This window comes from Oncorhynchus nerka, linkage group LG1 (genome assembly GCF_034236695.1).
Source record: "Oncorhynchus nerka isolate Pitt River linkage group LG1, Oner_Uvic_2.0, whole genome shotgun sequence".
Lineage (NCBI taxonomy): Eukaryota > Metazoa > Chordata > Actinopteri > Salmoniformes > Salmonidae > Oncorhynchus > Oncorhynchus nerka.
Window position 1 is genome coordinate 6,229,979 of NC_088396.1, and position 22,830 is coordinate 6,252,808.

Genomic DNA, 22,830 nt, shown 5'->3' on the forward strand with positions numbered 1-22,830 from the left:
TCCAGACGGGAGATGACAAGTGCCTGGATTAGGACCTGCGCTGCTTCCTGTGTGAGGCAGGGTCGTACTCTGCGGATGTTGTAGAGCATGAACCTACAAGAACGGGCCACCGCCTTGATGTTAGTTGAGAACGACAGGGTGTTGTCCAGGATCACGCCAACTAACTAAGTTCTTCCACACCGATCTCGACAAACCATTTTTGTATGGACCTCACTTTGTGCATGGGGCATTGCCATGCTGAAACAGGAAAAAGCCTTCCCCAAACTGTTGCCACAAAGTTGGAATCGTCTACAATGTCATTGTATGCTGTAGCGTTAATATTTCCCTTCACTGGAACTACGGGGCCTAGCCCAAACCATGAAACAACAGCCAAGACCATTATTCCTCTTCCACCAAATTTTAAAGTTGGCACTATGCATTGGGGCAGGTAGCATTCTCCAGGCATCCGCCAAACCCAGATTCGTCCATCAGACTGCCAGATGGTGAAGCGTGATTCATCACTTCAGAGAACGCGTTTCCACTGAGATCTTAGGCTTGTGTGCTGCTGCTCGGCCATGGAAACCCATTTCATGAAGCTCCCGACAAACAGTTCATGGGCTGACATTGCTTCCAGAGGCAGTTTGGAATTAGGTAGTGAGTATTACAACCGAGGACAGGCGATTGTTACGTGCTACACGTTTCAACACTCGGCCGGCCTGTGTGCTCAATTTTATACACCTGTCAGCAACGGGTGTGGCTGAAGTAGCCAAATCCACTCATTTGAAGTGGTGTCCACATACTTTTGTATATATAGTGTATCTAAGACCTGGGTTCAAATACTATTTGAAATAATTTAAAATACTTTAGCTGTGCTTTATTGAGCTTGCCTGGCGCAATGGAACCAAATTAAGTGCAAAACCCCGCCCAACTGGCACTCAAGAGGCAGGGTATAACAAATGATAAACAGATTTCAAATTGTATTTTGAACCCAGAATTAATATAACCACCTTTGCTGTTTCACAGCTGTTTTCACATGTAAAAGCTGAAATTTCACATAAAACTATATTTTCAATGTATTACATTTAACGTTCAAATCAAATGTATTTATATAGCCCTTCTTACATCAGCTGATATCTCAAAGTGCTGTACAGAAACCCAGCCTAAAACCCCAAACAGCAAACAATGCAGGTGTAGAAGCACAGGAAGGCCAAAAAGATCATCAAGGACAACAACCACCCGAGCCACTGCCTGTTCACCCCATTCAAATGAGAATATTATGTTTTCACCTTTCATGAGAATCGGATATGCAGTTTAACAAGAATATGTACATATAAATATATGGATGTGTGATGGCCGTGCGACATAGGCAAGATGCAGTAGATGGTATAGAATACAGTATATACATATGAGATGAGTAATGTAGGATATGTAAACATTATTAAAGTGGCATTGTTTAAAATGACTAGTGATACCTTTATCAAGTCACTTTATTAAAGTGGCCAGAGAATTGAGTCTGTATGTTGGCAGCAGCCTCTCTATGTTAGTGATGGCTGTTTAACAGTCTGATGGCCTTGAGATAGAAGCTGTTTATCAGTCTCTCGGTCCCAGCTTTGATGCACCTGTACTGACCTCACTTTCTGGATAATAGTGGGGTGAAAAGGCAGTGGCTCAGGTGGTTGTTGTCCTTGATGATCATTTTGGCCTTCCTGTGACATTGGGTGCTGTAGGTGTCCTGGAGGGCAGGTAGTTTGCCCCCCGGTGATGCGTTGTGTAAACCTCACTACCCTCTGGAGAGCCTTACGGTTGAGGGTGGTGCAGTTGCCGTACCAGGTGGTGATACATCCCGAAAGGATGTTCTCGATTGTGCATCTGTAAAAGTTTGTGTGTTTTTGGTGACAAACCAAGTTTTGAAGAGGTCGGTGCGCCTTCTTCACGACGCTGTCTGTGTGGGTGGCCCATTTCAGTTTGTCCGTGATGTGAACGCCCGAGGAACTTAAAACTTTCTCCACTACTGTTCCGTCGATGTGGAAAGGGGGCTGCTCCCTCTGCTGTTTCCTGAAGTCCACGATCATCTCCTTTGTTTGGTTGACGTTGAGTGAGAGGTTATTTTCCTGACACCACACTCCGAGGGCCTTCACCTCCTCCCTGTAGACCGTCTCGTTGTTGTTGGTAAGCAAGCCTACCACTGTAGTGTCTGTCATCTGCAAACTTGATGATTGAGTTGGAAGCGTGCATGGCCACGCGATCATGAGTGAACAGGGAGTACAGGAGAGGGCTGAGAACGCACCCTTGTGGGGCCCCAGTATTGAGGATCGGCGGGGTGGAGATGTTGTTTCCTACCTTCACCGCCTGGGGGCGACGCGTCAGGAAGTCCAGGAGAGAGAGGGTTAGGAGACAGAGAGAGAGAGCGAGATTTGTGGATAGTTACACTGAGTACACAATAAATTAGGAACACCTGCTCTTTCCATAACATAGACTGACCAGGTGAAAGCTATGAACCTTATTGAAGTTACTTGTTAAATCCACTTCAATCAGTGTAGATAAAGGGGAGGAGACAGGTTAAAGAAGGATTTTTAAGCCTTGTGACAATTGGATTGGAGACATGGATTGTGTGTGTGTGTGTGTGTGTGTGTGTGTGTGTGTGTGTGTGTGTGCCATTCAGAAGGTGAATGGGCAAGACAAAATATTTAAGTGCCTTTGAACGGGGTATGCTAGTAGGTGACAGGTTTTTCACACTCAACATTTTCCTGTGTGTGTCATGAATGGTCCACCACACAAAGGACATCCAGCCTTGGAGTCAACATGTGGAAAGCTTTCAACACCTTGTAGAGTCCATGCCCTGACGAATTGAGGCTGCTCTTAGGGGAGAAAGGGGGTGCAACTCAATATTAGGAAGCTGCTGTTAATGTTTTGTACACTCAGTGTATATAGCAGTGGGCAAGGAGTTAAGAGGCAGAATTAGAACACTCATAATGGTTGCATAACCTACTGAATTGGATGCCATGCACCTTTAAAACAGTTACATAGAGAGAGAGATCTGTGGAGATCTAAATCGCGGTGGCGAGGAGGTAAAACCTGTATAAACAGCAGTAATTACCGGGCCATCGACAGCCTCGTGGTGTTGTGCTCATTCTGCCACAGCCGCAGTGATTAAAATGAATCCCCATCGACTTCTCCATTAAAGCGCTGACAGGAGCGATCCCGTGACCTTTCCCCATTGATTGAACATAACAATCACAATTCAATTGTAATGCAAAGAGAACATTTGTTATAATGTACACAAGATGCATGAGCCATTTCCCGGGCCTTAGGAAGGGTAATCAATGGAGTGACTCTTTGAGAGTGATGCCGAGAGAGAGAGAGAGTGATGCCGAGAGAGAGAGAGAGAGAGAGAGAGAGAGAGAGAGAGAGAGAGAGAGAGAGAGAGAGAGAGAGAGAGAGGACAATGAGTCCTTGGATAGCAGACTCTAAATCTTACAGTCTCAAGTAGTGTATGATAGTGGCAATGAGCTGCATTTAAATGGTCTGATTCCTGCTCTCCTTATCGTTCAATAGGGCAACAATGTGTGATTTGTATATATTGTATAGTCGCTACATGCTAACTGTCCCAAGCTATGCATGTAGGCAATATGGTTGCCATAGCAAAATAGCTTTTTAAGGCCTACATCACTATACTGGGAACTGTGCCGTTTCTTAAAGGACGTTTTGGGGTGTTTTTTGAGCCCTTGTTTGTGTCGTATACATGCTGGCATACTGCCGAACTGCCGAACCAGCCTAAGAATGTCTATCGCTTGTGGGTAAGTTTCTCCAAACCGAGCAAAATCACACAAAAGTTTCTGAACATTTCTATAGCATGCCATTTATATCAAAAATAAAAAATGTATTAAGATTTTGTAAAAAAGAAAACGAACCTGTCCTCTCCGACCGTAAAACATTTAGTAGTCCAGTAGGCGAGGAGTGACAGCCTGAAGGAAAGGGGTGGATGGATTGAGAATGGATAGATAGATCCTGGAGAATGGATGGAGCCTACATTTTCATTTTCCAATGTTGTAATCTCTTATCCAGAGTGACTTACAGTTAGTGGATTCATCTTAGATAGCTAGATGGGACAACAACATATCTCAGTCATAGTAAGTACATTTTTTCCTCAATAAAGTAGCTATTAGCAAAGTCAGTGCTAGTGGGCAGGGGGGGAAGTTGAGTGTGAGTGTTAGTTCACGAAAGGCATTTTGTTAAATTATTATCTTAAAAAATTGGGAATTGGGTGGGGGTTCAGATGTTTTCAAAAGATGGGCAGGGTGCCAGGACAGAGAAGAGCTTTGACTGGGATGAGTGGGAGCTGCCCTCTTGTAGGGGTGGGAGGGCCAATAGACCAGAGGTGGCAGAACGGAGAATTCAGGTTGGGGTGTAGGGTTTGAGCATAGCCTGAAGGTAAGAAGGGGCAGTTTCTCTTGTTCTCTCTCTTCTCTCTCGGACGTGAAGGGGAGTGGGGTGATATTGGAGGACAATTGATAAAACTTTCCTAAGTTAAAACCCCCACTTGCACTGCACACTCCATGAAGGTTTAAAGCCATAAAACCATAATATACCACACACATACATAACATCTCATCACCATTCAGTCCCTCCTTAAAAGCTTCTCTTGATCATGTCTTTAAAAAAACTATCTTATGATAGAGTGTGTATGCGAGTGATGTCCTTAAGGGATTTCTTTTTAGAATCGGGAGATTACAGTTGACACGGACATTAAACCGATTAGACCAGTCAGCTCTCTGAAGGCAGTTTATCTAATGGGGAAAATGTGCTATGCTAATTGAAAAACTCTGACAGTAAAATTATGCTTAAGCTAGGCTACTTCCTTTCTCTCCCTCTCTCTTTGCTGGAGGATTTTGGAGTTCAGTTTGATGACATCGAAGGGCTAATCAGAACCAGCCATAAGCTGAGAGACGCAAGGCTGAGTGAAACCAGTGTTTGCCAGGCTAAAAGGTAATTGTCTCTGAAAAACCTTGCCAAATGACAGATTCAATTCCATTTAGTAAATGTTGAATAAATGCTGTACAAACACAGCGGTCCGCTATCTCACTGCGCTGGAAAAACAAAGGGAAACTTGAATTGCTTTAATCATCTCCAGCTTTGACGTTGTTGTTGGCCTTAAAACCAGCGGTTAAAAGAAACTGTCTTGTTGAGGAAATTGAAACACATTTGGAAAACCGATCCACAATTAAGATACGAGCCTATCCCAAAAAGTGTTGTGGCTGGGAAAAACATTCCAAGGAACGATACAAAGCTATTTAATTAACCGAAGGACGCAAGAAAAACAACAAAGCTATTATGTAGCCTATCACTTACTCTAATCAGATAGAATGTGATTTTATCCCGTTTTTTTTTCTTTCTTCACACAAACAGCTTAATTAACAGATAGGACCATGGAAAGATGTATTGTATTATTACGGGAGAGAAATAACATTCCCCAATTAAAAACATCAAGGCAAATCAACTGCGTAGGCTACTACCGTTAAAGCAGTCAGCGGTGTACTAAAGTCCCTGCTGCCAACATTTATATTTAAAACTACCTCATTAACGAGCCTCAACACCGCACAGCACAATACCTTTAATCTGCACTAAAAGGAAATAACGTGTTTCCTGCCTTATTTACCAGGGCTTTACTTAACAAGTGTTCCTGTATAATTAGAATTGTTAATAGATGGGAAAACAAAAGGACTTTGAAGGTGGGAAAGTGCTGACATTATTTCACAATGGAAAAACTGTCAGGAGGGAAAAACAGAGCTGCAACAAATGTCGTTTCCTGGAACACTGAAATGAACGCTGGTTGGTCTCATTATAAATGCCATGTACAGGACGTAAATCAAGGCCAGTGGAACACTGAATTACACACTCAGTGCATAGGCTACCGCATGGTGATTGGGTCTAAACAATGTCATTTGTACTTTATTTCCACTAAATGTATGCAGTAGTTTTACAATCCATAAACACAGTTGTTGCAGTACGGCATTCCTGAAATTACAAGTTAATAAATGTCAGCATTAGCATTTGAAAAAGCATCTTGCTGCATTTTTGCAAATATCAATCTATGAAACCTTTCAACATTTCATCAAAGAAAATGCTAATTGTACCTTTAGGAATTTAGGAGACAAGTAAGTGACAAGAAATGAGATGCCTTGTCCTTTTGGAATCAGGAAATCAGCTCTGCTGGCATACATAAAGCTCAGTATGAGCAAAGCAAACACACAGGAAGAGAGAGAGAGAGTAGGGAAGAGAGGGCGAGGGAGGGAGGAAATGCACATGGGGACAGGGACATTTGCCTTATCTGATAGATCCAATACATAATGATATGATTTAATAATTTCTTTGCTCAGCAAATAGCTTTATGCAAAGCGACATAGACGGTAGTAGAGCTACAGAATACATCTAAATAGCCGTTATGCCGAAGGCTATTCACCGAGGCTATTCAGCATATGTGTGTTTCTCAAGGGCACTACAGTACTGTATGGCTCCATCATTTGAACCAGCGACCCATAGATATTGGTCTTCCATACTATATGATCGATACCAGGGACACGGTAGCATTTTCTCTTCATGGCCTGTTCATCAATGGTGTTGTTTCAATGCTAGCTGAATGACAGTAATATGACTTCAAACTGAAAGTACTGAAGACTGCACCTGTGAGCAGTCTATCGACTACTTTTATTGAACCATAGTGTCTTAATGCACATACATGTATATGCTTCACCTGCACACTGTATGTCCTTTTTATGCTCTCGTTCACTCTAAATCAAATTTGCAGTACCTATATGTAGACTAAAACGTACACAAACTGAACCATCCTTGTAGACTATGTTGGAGTTATATGAATACAGTACATGTGTATGTATCATGGAAGCTACCCAGCTTTCTCCAGAGCCATATACAGTACATATTGTATTTATACCATGGCATTATCGCATAGTTGTTTCCGTATGATGCACGGTATATTTGCATGGTAGAATTCAATGGATACAATGAATTCTTACATGTTCTATGTTTGAGCTGCTTTTGAAAGTAAAAGTCGAAATGAAAACATTATTGGCATTGTTGACTTTCATTTTCAAAAGCTACGACTGATGGTTTGGTTAGCTAACTAGCAAGTCTGTTTGTTTGGTTACCACGACAATTAGCTATCTAGTAAACTTGCTAGCTACTTCAGTGGATGTTGAACACATTTCTATCGGGAAATGTGTTAATTCATAAGAGTGTGCAAAGCTGTCATCAAGGCAAAGGGTGGCTACTTTGAAGATTCTAAAATATTAAATATATTTAGATTTGTTTAACACTTGTGGTTACTATTTGATTCCATGTGTGTTATTTCATAGTTTTGATGTCTTCACTATTATTCTACAATTTAGAAAATAGTAATAATAAAGAAAAACCCTTGAATGAGTAGGTGTGTCCAAACTTTTGACTGGTACTGGATATGGCTCTGACTTACTCTAAAGACAAGCAGCAGTTCTTCTCTCGAAACCAGGCCATCATTTTACAGTGGCTTGCGAAAGTATTCACCCCCTTGGCATTTTTCTTATTTTGTTGCCTTACAACCTAGAATTAAAGTAGATTTTTTGGGGGGGTTTGTATAATTTGATTTAGTCAACATTTGTAAAACAAACAAGAAATAAGAGAAAAAAACTGAAAACTTGAGTGTGCATAACTGCCCTCCACCCTCCCAAAAAGGCAATACTTTGTAGAGCCACCTTTTGCAGCAATTACAACTGCAAGTCTCTTGGGGTATGTATCTATGAGCTTGGCACATCTAGCCAATGGGATTTTTGCCCATTATTCAAGGCAAAACTGCCCCAGCTCCTTCAAGTTGGATGGGTTCCAACTTAAAGCAATCTTTAAGTCATACCACAGATTCTCAATTGGATTGAGGTCTGAGCTTTGACTTGACAAATTCAAGATGTTTAAATGATTTCCCTTAAACCTCTCAAGTGTTGCTTTCCTTAAGAATTCCCTGTATTTAGTGCCATTAATCATTCCTTCTATTCTGACAAGTTTCCCAGTCCCTGCCGATGAAAAGCATCCCCACAGCATGATGCTGCCACCACCATGCTTCACTATGGGGATGAGGTTCTCAGGGTGATGAGAGGTGTTGGGTTTGCTCCAGATATAACGTTTGCCTTGATGGCCAAAAAGCTCAATTTTAGTCTCATCTGACCAGATTACCTTCTTCCATATGTTTGCGGAGTCTCCTACATAACTTTTGGCAAACACCAAATTTGTTTGCTTATTTTTTTCTTTAAGCAATGGCTTTTTTCTGGCCACTCTTCCATGTTCCTATGGACAGATACTCCAATCTCTCCTGCGGTGCTTTGGTCAGTTAGGATCACCACTTTCTTTTAAGAATGTGAAATGTCAGAATAATAGTAGAGAGACTTATTTATTTCAGCTTTTATTTCTTTCATCACATTCCCAGTGGGTCAGAAGTTTACATACACTCAATTAGTATTTGGTAGCATTGCCTTTAAATTGTTTACCTTGGGTCAAACGTTTCGGGTAGCCTTCCACAAGCTTCCCACAATAAGTTGAGCCATTTTGCCACAACTTTGGAAGTATGCTTGGGGTCATTGTCCATTTGGATGACCCATTTGTGATTAAGCTTTAACTTCCTGATTGATCTTGAGATGTTGCTTCAATATATCCACATAATTTGCTTCCCTCATGATGCCATCTATGTTGTGAAGTGCATCAGTCCCTCCTGCAGCAAAGCACCCCCACAACGTGATGCTGCCACATACGTGATTCACGGTTGGGATGGTGTTCTTCAGCTTGCTTGCCACCCTCTTTTTCCTCCAAACATAACGATGGTCATTATGGCCAAACAGTTCTATTTTTGTTTCATCAGACCAGAGGACATTGCTCCAAAAAGTTCTGTAATGGGCACCTTCCTCCAGACTGACCTGTCATCCAGACTCCCGTCGGCCCCTGGATTTCATCCGACGGTGCTTTTGGTGGCCTTCCTTGGTGATAGATGTTTCCGCATTCGTCGCTGCCTACACAGTGTGTGCACAACATAAGACTCCGCGGCAAGCTCCAGCTGGCCTTCTCCTACCACTCCCTGTTCCACACCGGCCCTGGTCCCATATATCCCTGGACATTGTTACTGGGCTTCCCCCGTCAAAAGGTAACACTACTCTCCTGACGGTGGTGGATAGGTTTTCTAAAGATGCCCATTTTATTCCCTTCCCAAGTTACCCTCAGCCAAGGAGACAGCTCAGCTCATGGTGCAGCATGTCTTCCGGATCTATCGACTTCCGCTCGGCATGGTCTCCGATCGGGGTCCCCCAGTTCTCATCCTGGTTCTGTAAGGCGTTCTGCACCGTCATTGGGTCGTCAAGCCAGCCTGTCCTCTGGTGTCCACCCCCAATCTTGGAGTGAGCTAATCAGGATCTGGAGACGGCCCTTTGTTGCCTCGTCTCCGCCAACCCCACCACCTGGAGCCAGCAACTCGTGTTGGTGGAACACTCTCTATATCTGCCAGTGTCAACCTTTCTCTTTCCCTCAGGTCTTGCTGACCTCCCGGCCACCCTGCATTCTCTATCTTCAGAGCCTCCGGCTCCCCTCGCCATCTCAGGTCTTGCTGGCCCCGTGACCACTGCTCCAGCATATGCCAGTGTCTGCCAGTGTTGACCTCTCTTGTTCTCTCAGGTCCATCTGCTACAAATGCAGTTTCACCTTCTCTCTTCCAGCAACGACCTCACATCCCCACTGACTCAGCCAGCTACCCGTCCACCTCCCTTCAAGCTGCGACCCTGTACCAGTTCAGTGAACTGACTGCCTTTATGCCTTTCCCCACCCTCTGGCCCACCACTCCCTCTCTACAGCCACCCCGGCTCATCCTCCACCCAACTCCCTCATTTCCATCCGCCTCCAGTCTCTTGCCCCTCTCCTCACTCCATCTCCCGCACAGGTCTTACCCTGCATCATTGACTGTAGCTTCTTCAAGGTGCCCCTGTGCTCCATTGACCCTCACCACTCCAGGGTTTCAGGGTTTTCACTGTCCCCGATTTTTGATTGGCTTTCTTCCACTACAGAAATGTCATGTGTTCAGCCCATCGCTCTTGCCAGCATGAGTTGGACAACTACCAATCCATCATCATGGATCTGGCAGTCCGTTTTGGTGGTGCGACATTTTACGTCTACCATCGCTGTTTCTCAGCTGCCACTGCCTCCTGCAGTGGAACATCATGACATACTGGGGTGCCCTCGATGTGGATCTTGTCGCCGGTAAAGTGTCCTTCACCTGCGAACTCTGTGGCTGGCCATCCCACCCTGCCATCACCTGCACCCTTTCTGCCCCACGCTCAACAGCCCCTGAAGCTCCCTCTGCTCTGGCTCTGCTCAATGTTCCTCCCTACTCTCTTCCTCCTTCTGACTTCGCTGCCTCCTCCAGGAGGAAGGACTACCGTGGTCGTACCATGCTCTTCTCCAGCATATCTGCAAAAATGTCAATAACTATGTCTTCAGCTTCCTCAAGCCTGCTCCTCCACATCTGCACATTTTGTAGTGGTGCCAATGCCCACACCTCCTGCCCCAATTAACCCACTCCTCTTTCTGCTGAGAAATGACTGCAGACCTCGCCACGCCCATCAACGTCACTGCCATGGCTGCGGACTTGGACCATGCTGACCCCTCCGTTGTCCCATATTTGCTTGACAGCCTGAATTTAGTTTTTTTTTTCTCAGCCTCATCTCTACTCCTAGCACTCCTCACTTCTGCTCAAACCTCTGTTCTGCACTTGACGAGCCAGAAGTGGTCTTCTCCCTCTAGCCCAAGGAGGGAGAAGTCTAGGATTATTGTTTGTTATTTATACCAAAGAAAAAAAGTGATAGACAATACACATAAAACATTTTTTTTAAACAGTGTGCAGGTGTGGTTGGAAGCCCAAGGGCTTATATGAAAACCACACCACAATGATTGGCCCCTTCCCCTCCCCACTATTCTCCACCTACCGCATCAGTCCCTTAATCCCCACTACCACCCTATTTAAACCTGTTTTGTTTTGCATCGCATCCAATTTCCTCCCCTTACAGGGGCACAGGGCGAAACCCAGATGCAGACATGGGAGGCAAATGGTTCGAGTCTCTGACATTATTTGTATCCAAGAGGCAGGCAAGAGAATGGTCGTGGACAGGCAAAAAGATCATAACAAGGTCAGAGTCCAGGAGGTACAGAGTGGCAGGAAGGCTCAAGGTCAGGGCAGGGTCAGGGTCAAAACCGGGAGGACTAGCAAAAGAGAGAATAGAAAAAGCAGGAGTATGGGAAGTACATGCTGGTTGAGACAGGAAACACAGGGATAAATACACCAGGGAAAATAAGCAACACGTGGAGGGGGGACAATCACAAGGGCAGGTGAAACAGATCATGGCGTGACACCCCTTCATCACAGCAACCTAACTGCTATGACCTGATGATGAGGTCTACCTGAGACTCCAAGACAAACCCTACAGAGTTAACCCCGCCGGATCCTTCATCTGCAGCCCGTGGCTTCATCCGGTCCTCATTCTCACATCCATTCCATTTCCTCAGTAAATATTCATGTGTAGTCCTTAAACACGTGAAACCATACAAAATCAGGTACCAATTGAGTACAGGACCCAGATCTGGCACCAAATGTTCTGTAATTTGTCCGTTTTCTGTTCCTCTATGGACAATTTCCCTGTTCTTTACGTATTCAAATTCTGTTCAGCAGCATCCAATCCTCCCATGAGACAGTATTGTCCTTGTGCTTGTCCCCTGGGCTCACCATCTCTCCTCCGCATCTCTTCACGGTCGCACAATGTAGCCCAACACCCAAAAGATTATCTTTCTCACTCTCGGTCTCTCTTTCTCCTTCCGCTCGCCCTCTTTTTTTAAATAGTCAAACGCAATTTGAAGAAGATTAATTAAAATGCTTTTAAAGCCACTGAGGCTGATTGTGTGGATTCTCAAAGACTGTGCAAATTATTCCTCTTTTCTTTTTTTATGTCGTTAAACCGAGCCGGGCCTGAAACAAATGGCCTGAATAGCCTTTCACTGATTTCACCCTTAGAATAATAAACATCTGTTGTAGCATTATGTGTGGAAATAAAGGGATACATGTGTTTGCTCTGCACTTTCTTGCTGCATTCAGGAACTCGGGCACATTTTACACTGATGGCTGGGTTGCAATTGCAGTGTTACAAATGTATGAACACCATTCGTTTCATAATGACTCGGTCAAAATGCTTCAAAAGGCTGCACCCTTCTGCTCTGGTGAACTTGAATATGTAGTCCGTGGTGCATAAAGTAAGCATAAGGCCAACTGTATCGCAATGAGCCTTTGCAGAACAAAATGGAGAGAGCCTAGGGCATCAAAGCTAATAGATTATTAAAACAGGGTCAGAGAGAATGAAAATACATACAGAATGTGACAGAGGGGAGCATTGAAACAACTACGCCACAGTTTGGGCATTTACATTACAGTATTCACAAAACACTTGAAAAGCTTTTCTCTGATGCCAAATGTACCATGAAGGGGTATTATAAAAATGGTCAATGTGTACATCATCACTCTGATGCTTTCACATAATGACCGTACATCTTTACGGCACCCCAAAAAAAATCAAGATAGACAAAAATATGACACAAACTAGGCCTAGTTGTCACATAATATAAAATCATATCTATTCACCGCTGCATGATGCAAATAGGCTCAATAGCGTGCTTTTCTCTACTAAACTCTCCCACAGGGTTCGAATAAAAGAGAACAATTTCCCACTCTGCTTTCTGAAATATGCGACTCTGCAGCCCTGTGATCTTCACTCGACAAAATGAGATACAGCAGCTACAACAGAAATGTGTGGCTCACACCGATAGAGAGAAGGGGAGAGAAGAAGGAGTATTCCCTGCGCTCCTTGAATAGATAATGCTTTCCCTTCACTTTCTTTTATTCTTTCAAAAAGAATGCATCAGAGGCCAAATATTCATTCTCGCCATCGTACGACGGGTGGCAGATCTACGCAAGTGGCATGATTAAAGGAAGGAACACAAAGGATTTCTCGTGGCACTCTGAACTTTCAGCAGAGTTCTGATTACACTCTCAACTTATCCCCTCACTCTTCAGGAGAATTCATTTGAAAAGACAACAGTAATGAAATGCCCATAACAGGTAGAAACAGTGGGATTATAGCATCAATGCTCTCCGGCTGCTCGGTAAGGTGCAAGAACAGCGGAGAAACACTTTTTTCCCACTTTCACTCTTTCCTCCCGTACATGAATCGCCTTCAGCAAATGCCAATAGATCTGATTGTCTAATACTCCATTCCCCTCCCTCCCTCCATCCATCTATCCTTACCTCTGTCCTTTGTCCCTGCTCTGGGATTCCTCCACAAAGATTCACATGCGATAGGAATCACTTCAAGCAGTGACATTGACGGAGCAAGGTGCTGACTGGCGTGGCTGTTTGTCTTTTGATGTGTGAGATCAAATCGATGAACAAGGTTCTCGGCGAGAGATGCACGAACCGATTAGCATTAGCCTAGCGTAGCCTAACTGCCTCACCCCACTGATCATTAGCCTTTCTATCTGACTCTCAAAAACATTCAGATTTACTCATTACTAAGAGTGTGTTGACCAAGGTGCATCTGGAAATGGTTCGCTAACACCTTTATGTTTTAAGTGGAAGGGAACAAACAAAGTTGTCGTAATGGTACGTAATGATAGAGTGAGCCTGTCTCCTGCATTTACCTTTATTTTACTAGGCAAGTCAGTTAAGAACAAATTCTTATTTTCAATGACGGCCTAGGAACAGTGGGTTAACTGCCTGTTCAGGGGCAGAACGACCTTGCTCAAAAGGCGACATTCCAAGAAGGCACCATGCATTTATTTGGCACTATATTTAGCACTCACCTGTCTCTTAAGGCATCACTGTTTATGCATCACTGGAGTATATTGCTACATAATACATTACGAATGTATTCAAATGCGTGTCTCTGTGTTTGGGGTGATGGGGGCAACTTTGAGATTCAAGCAGCAAAAAAGAGACAGTGCTTTTCCACTACATTGGTATTCATAGTGCTTGCCTGTAACTTCATGCTAATGATCAAAGTTGAGGGGGGGGGGTGATCTCCTGAGTGCAAGTTACGAAGATGAGATGAGGAGAGAGAGAGAAAGAGAGAGAGAGAGAGAAACTGCTTTGCTACCCCTGCTTTGAAACATTTTACCCTTTCCAACAAGCTTTGTTTTTTAATTGGCTGAAATTAATCTTAGGGATGTAGATGGCTGATTTGCATTCATTAAAACCCAACCAAAAGAAGTCATGCTTAATTCCAATCAAATTTGCTTAACTATGCATGGTGAGAGATTCCAAAAGAGCTGCGTATTTTTGTCAATCCCCTTTTTCCCCCTAAAGCAAATCAAATGTAATGAAGCTGTCTGTGTGTTTTACTAGATGTTGAAGAGCATAAATAGAGCACCTTGATCCTGGGCTGAAAACAATATTACTGAAGTAATTATAAGAATCGGCATTTGTCATTGTTAATTGTGGATATCTATCACGGCTCAGGCTAAGACCCAGATGCAGACACAGGATGCGGATAGTACGAGTCTCCGAGTTTATTATAGTACAAGAGGCAGGCAAAAGGTAAGTCAAATCAGAGTCAGGCAGGTACAGGATGGGGGTGGGATCAGGGCAGGCAGAAAGGTCAGAACTGGGAAGATTAAGAAAACCAAAAACTAGAGCACAGGAACCACGGGAGCACGCTGGTAGGACTTGACAGGACAAGGCGAACTGGCAACAGACAAATAGAAAACACAGGTGTAAAAATACATAAGGGATAATAAGGGGAGATGGGCGACACCTGGTGGGGGGTGGAGACAAACACAGAGACAGGTGTAACAGATCAGGGTGTGGCAATATCAATACAATTCATGTCAATTTATGTCAGGCAATAAAATGAAGAATACTTTGTGCTGGTGTATTACATCATTCATATGAAGGGGACGCATAATACAACTTAAATCTTACTTCTTGGGTGAATGCTAATACCATTTGAATATTAAACAGGCCGAGTGCTGAGAATATGTTTGAGACTTCACTTTTACCAGTTCAACTCTGGGATCACATACCACCAGTGTAACACAATTAAAGGGACAATATGTTGTTAAAACAACAACAGTGGCCACCCCGCAATGGTTTTTGTAAACAGTAACGGAATGGGGAAATGTAACCACTGATGTTCTATGGCATAGAGTGCCTTCCGTAATGTTCTGTGGTATAGAGTGCCCTCCGTAATGTTCATTGACAGAGCTATGGCATAGAGTGCCCTCAGTAATGTTCATTGGTATAGAGTGCCCTCCATAATGTTCTATGGTATAGAGTGCCCTCCGTAATGTTCTATCGCCTAGAGTGCCCTCCGTAATGGTCATTGACAGAGCTATGGTAAAGAGTGCCCTCAGTAATGTTCTATGGTATAGAGTGTCCTCCGTAATGTTCATTGGTATAGAGTGCCCTCTGTAATGTTCATTGGTATAGAGTGCCATCCATAATGTTCATTGGTATAGAGTGCCCTCTGTAATGTTCATTGGTATAGAGTGCCCTCCATAATGTTCTATGGTATAGAGTGCCCTCCGTAATGTTCATTGGTATAGAGTGCCCTCCATAATGTTCTATGGTATAGAGTGCCCTCCGTAATGTTCTATCGCCTAGAGTGCCCTCCGTAATGGTCATTGAAAGAGCTATGGTAAAGAGTGCCCTCCGTAATGTTCTATGGTATAGAGTGCCCTCCTTAATGTTCTATGGTATACAGTGCCCTCCGTGATGCTCATTGGTATAGAGTGTCCTCCGAAATGTTGTATGGTATAGAGTGCCCTCCGTAATGTTCATTGGTATAGAGTGCCCTCCGTAATGTTCATTGATGTAGAGTGCCCTCCGTAATGTTCATTGGTGTAGAGTGCCCTCCGTAATGTTCATTGGTGTAGAGTGCCCTAAGTAATGTTCAATGGTATAGAGTGCCCTCCGTAATGTTCTATGGTATAGAGTGCCCTCCGTAATGTTCATTGGTATAAAGTGCCCCCCGTAATATTCTATGGTATAGAGTGCCCTCCGTAATGTTCTATGGTATAGAGTGCCCTCCGTAATGTTCATTGGTGTAGAGTGCCCTCCATAATGTTCATTGGTATAGAGTGCCCTCCGTAACGTTCATTGGTATAGAGTGCCCTCCGTAATGTTCTATCGCCTAGAGTGCCCTCCCTAATGGTCTTTGACAGAGCTATGGTATAGAGTGCCCTCCGTAATGTTCTATGGTATAGAGTGCCCTCCTTAATGTTCTATGGTATAGAGTGCCCTCCGTGATGCTCATTGGTATAGAGTGCCCTCCGAAATGTTCTATGGTATAGAGTGCCCTCCGTAATGTTATATGGTATAGAGTGCCCTCCATAATGTTCTATGGTATAGAGTGCCCTCCGTGATGCTCATTGGTATAGAGTGCCCTCCGTAATGTTCAGTGGTATAGAGTGCCCTCCGCAATGGTCATTGGTATAGAGTGCCCTCCGTAATGTTCTATGGTATAGAGTGCCCTCCGTAATGTTCATTGGTATAGAGTGCCCTCCGTAATGTTCTATGGTATATGGTAGAGTGCCCTCCTATGGTAATGTTCTCATTGGTGTAGAGTGCCCTCCGTAATGTTCATTGCCTCCGTGGGTAGAGTGCCCTCCGTAATGTTCTATGGTATAGATTGCCCTCCGTAATGTTCGATGGTAGAGAGTGCCCTCCGTAATGTTCATTGGTATAGAGTGCCCTCCGTAATGTTCTATGGTATAGAGTGCCCTCCGTAATGTTCATTGGTATAGAGTGCCCTCCGTAATGTTCATTGGTATAGAGTGCCCTCCGTAATGTTCTATGGCATAGAGTACCCTCCGTAATGTTCATTGGTATAGAGTGCCTTCCGTAATGTTCTATTCCATAGAGTGCCATCCCTAATGTTCAATAACAGAGCTATGGTATAGAGTGCCCTCCGTAATGTTCTATGATATAGAGCGCCCTCCGTAATGTTCTATGGTATAGAGTGCCCTCCGTGATGCTCATTGGTATAGAGTGCCCTCCGTAATGTTCAGTAGTATAGAGTGCCCTCCGCAATGGTCATTGGTATAGAGTGCCCTCCGTAATGTTCTATGGTATAGAGTGCCCTCCGTAATGTTCATTGGTATAGAGTGCCCTCCGTAATGTTCTATGGTATAGAGTGCCCTCCGTAATGTTCATTGGTATAGAGTGCCCTCCGTAATGTTCTATGGCATAGAGTACCCTCCGTAATGTTCATTGGTATAGAGTGCCCTCCGTAATGTTCTATCGCCTAGAGTGCCCTCCCTAATGGTCATTGACAGAGCTATGGTATAGAGTGCCCTCCGTAATGTTCTATGGTATAAGTCGCTCTGGATAAGAGCGTCTGCTAAATGACTTAAATGTAATGTAAATGTAGAGTGCCCTCCTTAATGTTCTATGGTATAGAGTGCCCTCCGTGATGCTCATTGGTATAGAGTGTCCTCCGAAATGTTCTATGGTATAGAGTGCCCTCCGTAATGTTCATTGGTGTAGAGTGCCCTCCGTAATGTCCATTGGTGGAGAGTGCCCTCCGTAATGTTCTATGGTATAGATTGCCCTCCGTAATGTTCGATGGTAGAGAGTGCCCTCCGTAATGTTCATTGGTATAGAGTGCCCTCCGTAATGTTCATTGGTATAGAGTGCCCTCCGTAATGTTCATTGGTATAGAGTGCCCTCCGTAATGTTCATTGGAATAAAGTGCCCTCCGTAATGTTCTATGATATAGAGTGCCCTCCGTAATAATCTATGGGATAGAGTGCCCTCCGTAATGTTCTATGGTATATAGTGCCGTCCGTAATGTTCTATGGTATATAGTGCCCACCGTAATGTTCATTGGTATAGAGTGCCCTCCATAATGTTCTATGGTATAGAGTGCCCTCTGTAATGTTCTATCGCATAGAGTGCCCTCCATAATGATCATTGACAGAGCTATGGTATAGAGTGCCCTCCGTAATGTTATATGGTATAGAGTGCCCTCCGTAATGTTCAGTGGTATAGAGTGCCCTCCGCAATGTTCATTGGTATAGAGTGCCCTCCGTACTGTTCTATGGTATAGAGTGCCCTCCGTAATGTTCATTGGTATAGAGTGCCCTCCGTAATGTTCTATTGCATAGAGTGCCATCCCTAATGTTCAATAACAGAGCTATGGTATAGACTGCCCTCTGTAATGCTGTATGGTATAGAGTGCCCTCCGTAATGTTCTATGGTATAGAGTGCCCTCCGTGATGCTCATTGGTATAGAGTTCCCTCCGTAATGTTCAGTGGTATAGAGTGCCCTCCGCAATGGTCATTGGTATAGAGTGCCCTGCGTAATGTTCTATGGTATAGAGTGCCCTCCATAATGTTCATTGGTATAGAGTGCCCTCCGTAATGTTCTATGGTATAGAGTGCCCTCCGTAATGTTCTATGGTATAGAGTGCCCTCCGTGATGCTCATTGGTATAGAGTGCCCTCCGTAATGTTCAGTGGTATAGAGTGCCCTCCGCAATGTTCATTGGTATAGAGTGCCCTCCGTAATGTTCTATTGTATAGAGTGCCCTCCGTAATGTTCATTGGTATAGAGTGCCCTATGTAATGTTCTATTGCATAGAGTGCCATCCCTAATGTTCAATAACAGAGCTATGGTATAGAGTGCCCTCTGTAATGTTCTATGGCATAGAGTACCCTCCGTAATGTTCTATGATATAGAGTGCCCTCTGTAATATTCTATGGTATAGAGTGCCCTCCGTAATGTTCTATGGTATAGAGTGCCCTCCGTAATGTTAATTGGTGTAGAGTGCCCTCCGTAATGTTCATTGGTGGAGAGTGCCCTCCGTAATGTTCTATGGTATAGATTGCCCTCCGTAATGTTCGATGGTAGAGATTGCGCTCCGTAATGTTCATTGGTATAGAGTGCCCTCCGTAATGTTCTATGGTGTCGAGTGCCCTCCATAATGTTCTATGGTGTCGAGTGCCCTCCATAATGTTCTATTGCATAGAGTGCCATCCCTAATGTTCAATAACAGAGCTATGGTATAGAGTGCCCTCCGTAATGTTCTATGGTATAGAGTGCCCTCCGTAATGTTCATTGGTGTAGAGTGCCCTCCTTAATGTTCATTGGTATAGAGTGCCCTCCATAATGTTCTATGGTATAGAGTGCCCTCCGTAATGTTCTATGGCATAGAGTACCCTCCGTAATGTTCATTGGTATAGAGTGCCTTCCGTAATGTTCTATTGCATAGAGTGCCATCCCTAATGTTCAATAACAGCGCTATGGTATAGAGTGCCCTCCGTAATGTTCTATGATATAGAGCGCCCTCCGTAATGTTCTATGGTATAGAGTGCCCTCCGTGATGCTCATCGGTATATAGTGCCCTCCGTGATGCTCGTTGGTATAGAGTGCCCTCCGTAATGTTCAGTAGTATAGAGTGCCCTCCGTAATATTCATTGGTATAGAGTGCCCTCCGTAATGTTCTATGGTATAGATTGCCCTCCGTAATGTTCGATGGTAGAGAGTGCCCTCCGTAATGTTCATTGGTATAGAGTGCCCTCCGTAATGTTCATTGGTATAGAGTGCCCTCCGTAATGTTCTATGGCATAGAGTGCCCTCCGTAATGTTCATTGGTATAGAGTGCCCTCCGTAATGTTCTATTGCCTAGAGTGCCCTCCCTAATGGTCATTGACAGAGCTATGGTATAGAGTGCCCTCCGTAATGTTCTATGGTATAGAGTGCCCTCCTTAATGTTCTATGGTATAGAGTGCCCTCCGTGATGCTCATTGGTATAGAGTGTCCTCCGAAATGTTCTATGGTATAGAGTGTCCTCCGTAATGTTCATTGGTGTAGAGTGCCCTCCGTAATGTTCTATGATATAGAGTGCCCTCCGTAATAATCTATGGGATAGAGTGCCGTCCGTAATGTTCTATGGTATATAGTGCCCTCCATAATGTTCTATGGTATAGAGTGCCCTCCGTAATGTTCTATGGCATAGAGTACCCTCCGTAATGTTCATTGGTATAGAGTGCCTTCCGTAATGTTCTATTGCATAGAGTGCCATCCCTAATGTTCAATAACAGAGCTATGGTATAGAGTGCCCTCCGTAATGTTCTATGATATAGAGCGCCCTCCGTAATGTTCTATGGTATAGAGTGCCCTCCGTGATGCTCATTGGTATAGAGTGCCCTCCGTGATGCTCGTTGGTATAGAGTGCCCTCCGTAATGTTCAGTAGTATAGAGTGCCCTCCGCAATGGTCATTGGTATAGAGTGCCCTCCGTAATGTTCATTGGTATAGAGTGCCCTCCGTAATGTTCTATGGTATAGAGTGCCCTCCGTAATGTTCATTGGTATAAAGTGCCCTCCGTAATGTTCATTGGTATAGAGTGCCCTCCGTAATGTTCTATGGCATAGAGTACCCTCCGTAATGTTCATTGGTATAGAGTGCCCTCCGTAATGTTCTATTGCCTAGAGTGCCCTCCCTAATGGTCATTGACAGAGCTATGGTATAGAGTGCCCTCCGTAATGTTCTATGGTATAGAGTGCCCTCCTTAATGTTCTATGGTATAGAGTGCCCTCCGTGATGCTCATTGGTATAGAGTGTCCTCCGAAATGTTCTATGGTATAGAGTGTCCTCCGTAATGTTCATTGGTGTAGAGTGCCCTCCGTAATGTCCATTGGTGGAGAGTGCCCTCCGTAATGTTCTATGGTATAGATTGCTCTCCGTAATGTTCGATGGTAGAGAGTGCCCTCCGTAATGTTCATTGGTATAGAGTGCCCTCCGTAATGTTCTATGGTATAGATTGCCCTCCGTAATGTTCGATGGTAGAGAGTGCCCTCCGTAATGTTCATTGGTATAGAGTGCCCTCCGTAATGTTCATTGGTATAGAGTGCCCTCCGTAATCTTCATTGGTATAGAGTGCCCTCCGTAATGTTCTATGGTATAGAGTGTCCTCCGTAATGTTCTATGATATAGAGTGCCCTCCGTAATAATCTATGGGATAGAGTGACGTCCGTAATGTTCTATGGTATATAGTGCCCTCTGTAATGTTCTATGGTATAGAGTGCCCTCCGTAATGTTCATTGGTATAGAGTGCCCTCCGTAATGTTCATTGGTATAGAGTGCCCTCCGTAATGTTCTATTGCCTAGAGTGCCCTCCCTAATGGTCATTGACAGAGCTATGGTATAGAGTGCCCTCCGTGATGTTCTATGGTATAGAGTGCCCTCCTTAATGTTCTATGGTATAGAGTGCCCTCCGTGATGCTCATTGGTATAGAGTGCCCTCCGTAATGTTCTATTGCATAGAGTGCCCTCCCTAATGGTCATTGACAGAGCTATGGTATAGAGTGCCCTCCGTAATGTTCTATGGTATAGAGTGCCCTCCTTAATGTTCTATGGTATAGAGTGCCCTCCGTGATGCTCATTGGTATAGAGTGTCCTCCGAAATGTTCTATGGTATAGAGTGTCCTCCGTAATGTTCATTGGTGTAGAGTGCCCTCCGTAATGTCCATTGGTGGAGAGTGCCCTCCGTAATGTTCTATGGTATAGATTGCCCTCCGTAATGTTCGATGGTAGAGAGTGCCCTCCGTAATGTTCATTGGTATAGAGTGCCCTCCGTAATGTTCATTGGTATAGAGTGCCCTCCGTAATGTTCATTGGTATAGAGTGCCCTCCGTAATGTTCATTGGTATAGAGTGCCCTCCGTAATAATCTATGGGATAGAGTGCCGTCCGTAATGTTCTATGGTATATAGTGCCCTCTGTAATGTTCTATGGTATAGAGTGCCCTCCGTAATGTTCATTGGTATAGAGTGCCCTCCGTAATGTTCTATGGTATAGAGTGCCCTCCGTAATGTTCTATGGTATAGAGTGCCCTCCGTAATGTTCTATGGCATAGAGTACCCTCCGTAATGTTCATTGGTATAGAGTGCCCTCCGTAATGTTCTATTGCCTAGAGTGCCCTCCCTAATGGTCATTGACAGAGCTATGGTATAGAGTGCCCTCCGTAATGTTCTATGGTATAGAGTGCCCTCCGTGATGCTCATTGGTATAGAGTGTCCTCCGAAATGTTCTATGGTATAGAGTGCCCTCCGTAATGTTCTATGATATAGAGCGCCCTCCGTAATGTTCTATGGTATAGAGTGCCCTCCTTAATGTTCTATGGTATAGAGTACCCTCCGTGATGCTCATTGGTATAGAGTGTCCTCCGAAATGTTCTATGGTATAGAGTGCCCTCCGTAATGTTCATTGGTGTAGAGTGCCCTCCGTAATGTCCATTGGTGGAGAGTGCCCTCCGTAATGTTCTATGGTATAGATTGCCCTCCGTAATGTTCGATGGTAGAGAGTGCCCTCCGTAATGTTCATTGGTATAGAGTGCCCTCCGTAATGTTCATTGGTATAGAGTGCCCTCCGTAATGTTCTATGGCATAGAGTGCCCTCCGTAATGTTCTATGATATAGAGTGCCCTCCGTAATAATCTATGGGACAGAGTGCCGTCCGTAATGTTCTATGGTATATAGTGCCCTCTGTAATGTTCTATGGTATAGAGTGCCCTCCGTAATGTTCATTGGTATAGAGTGCCCTCCGTAATGTTCTATGGTATAGAGTGCCCTCCGTAATGTTCTATGGTATATAGTGCCCTCCGTGATGCTCATTGGTATAGAGTGCCCTCCGTAATGTTCAGTGGTATAGAGTGCCCTCCGCAATGGTCATTGGTATAGAGTGCCCTGCGTAATGTTCTATGGTATAGAGTGCCCTCCGTAATGTTCATTGG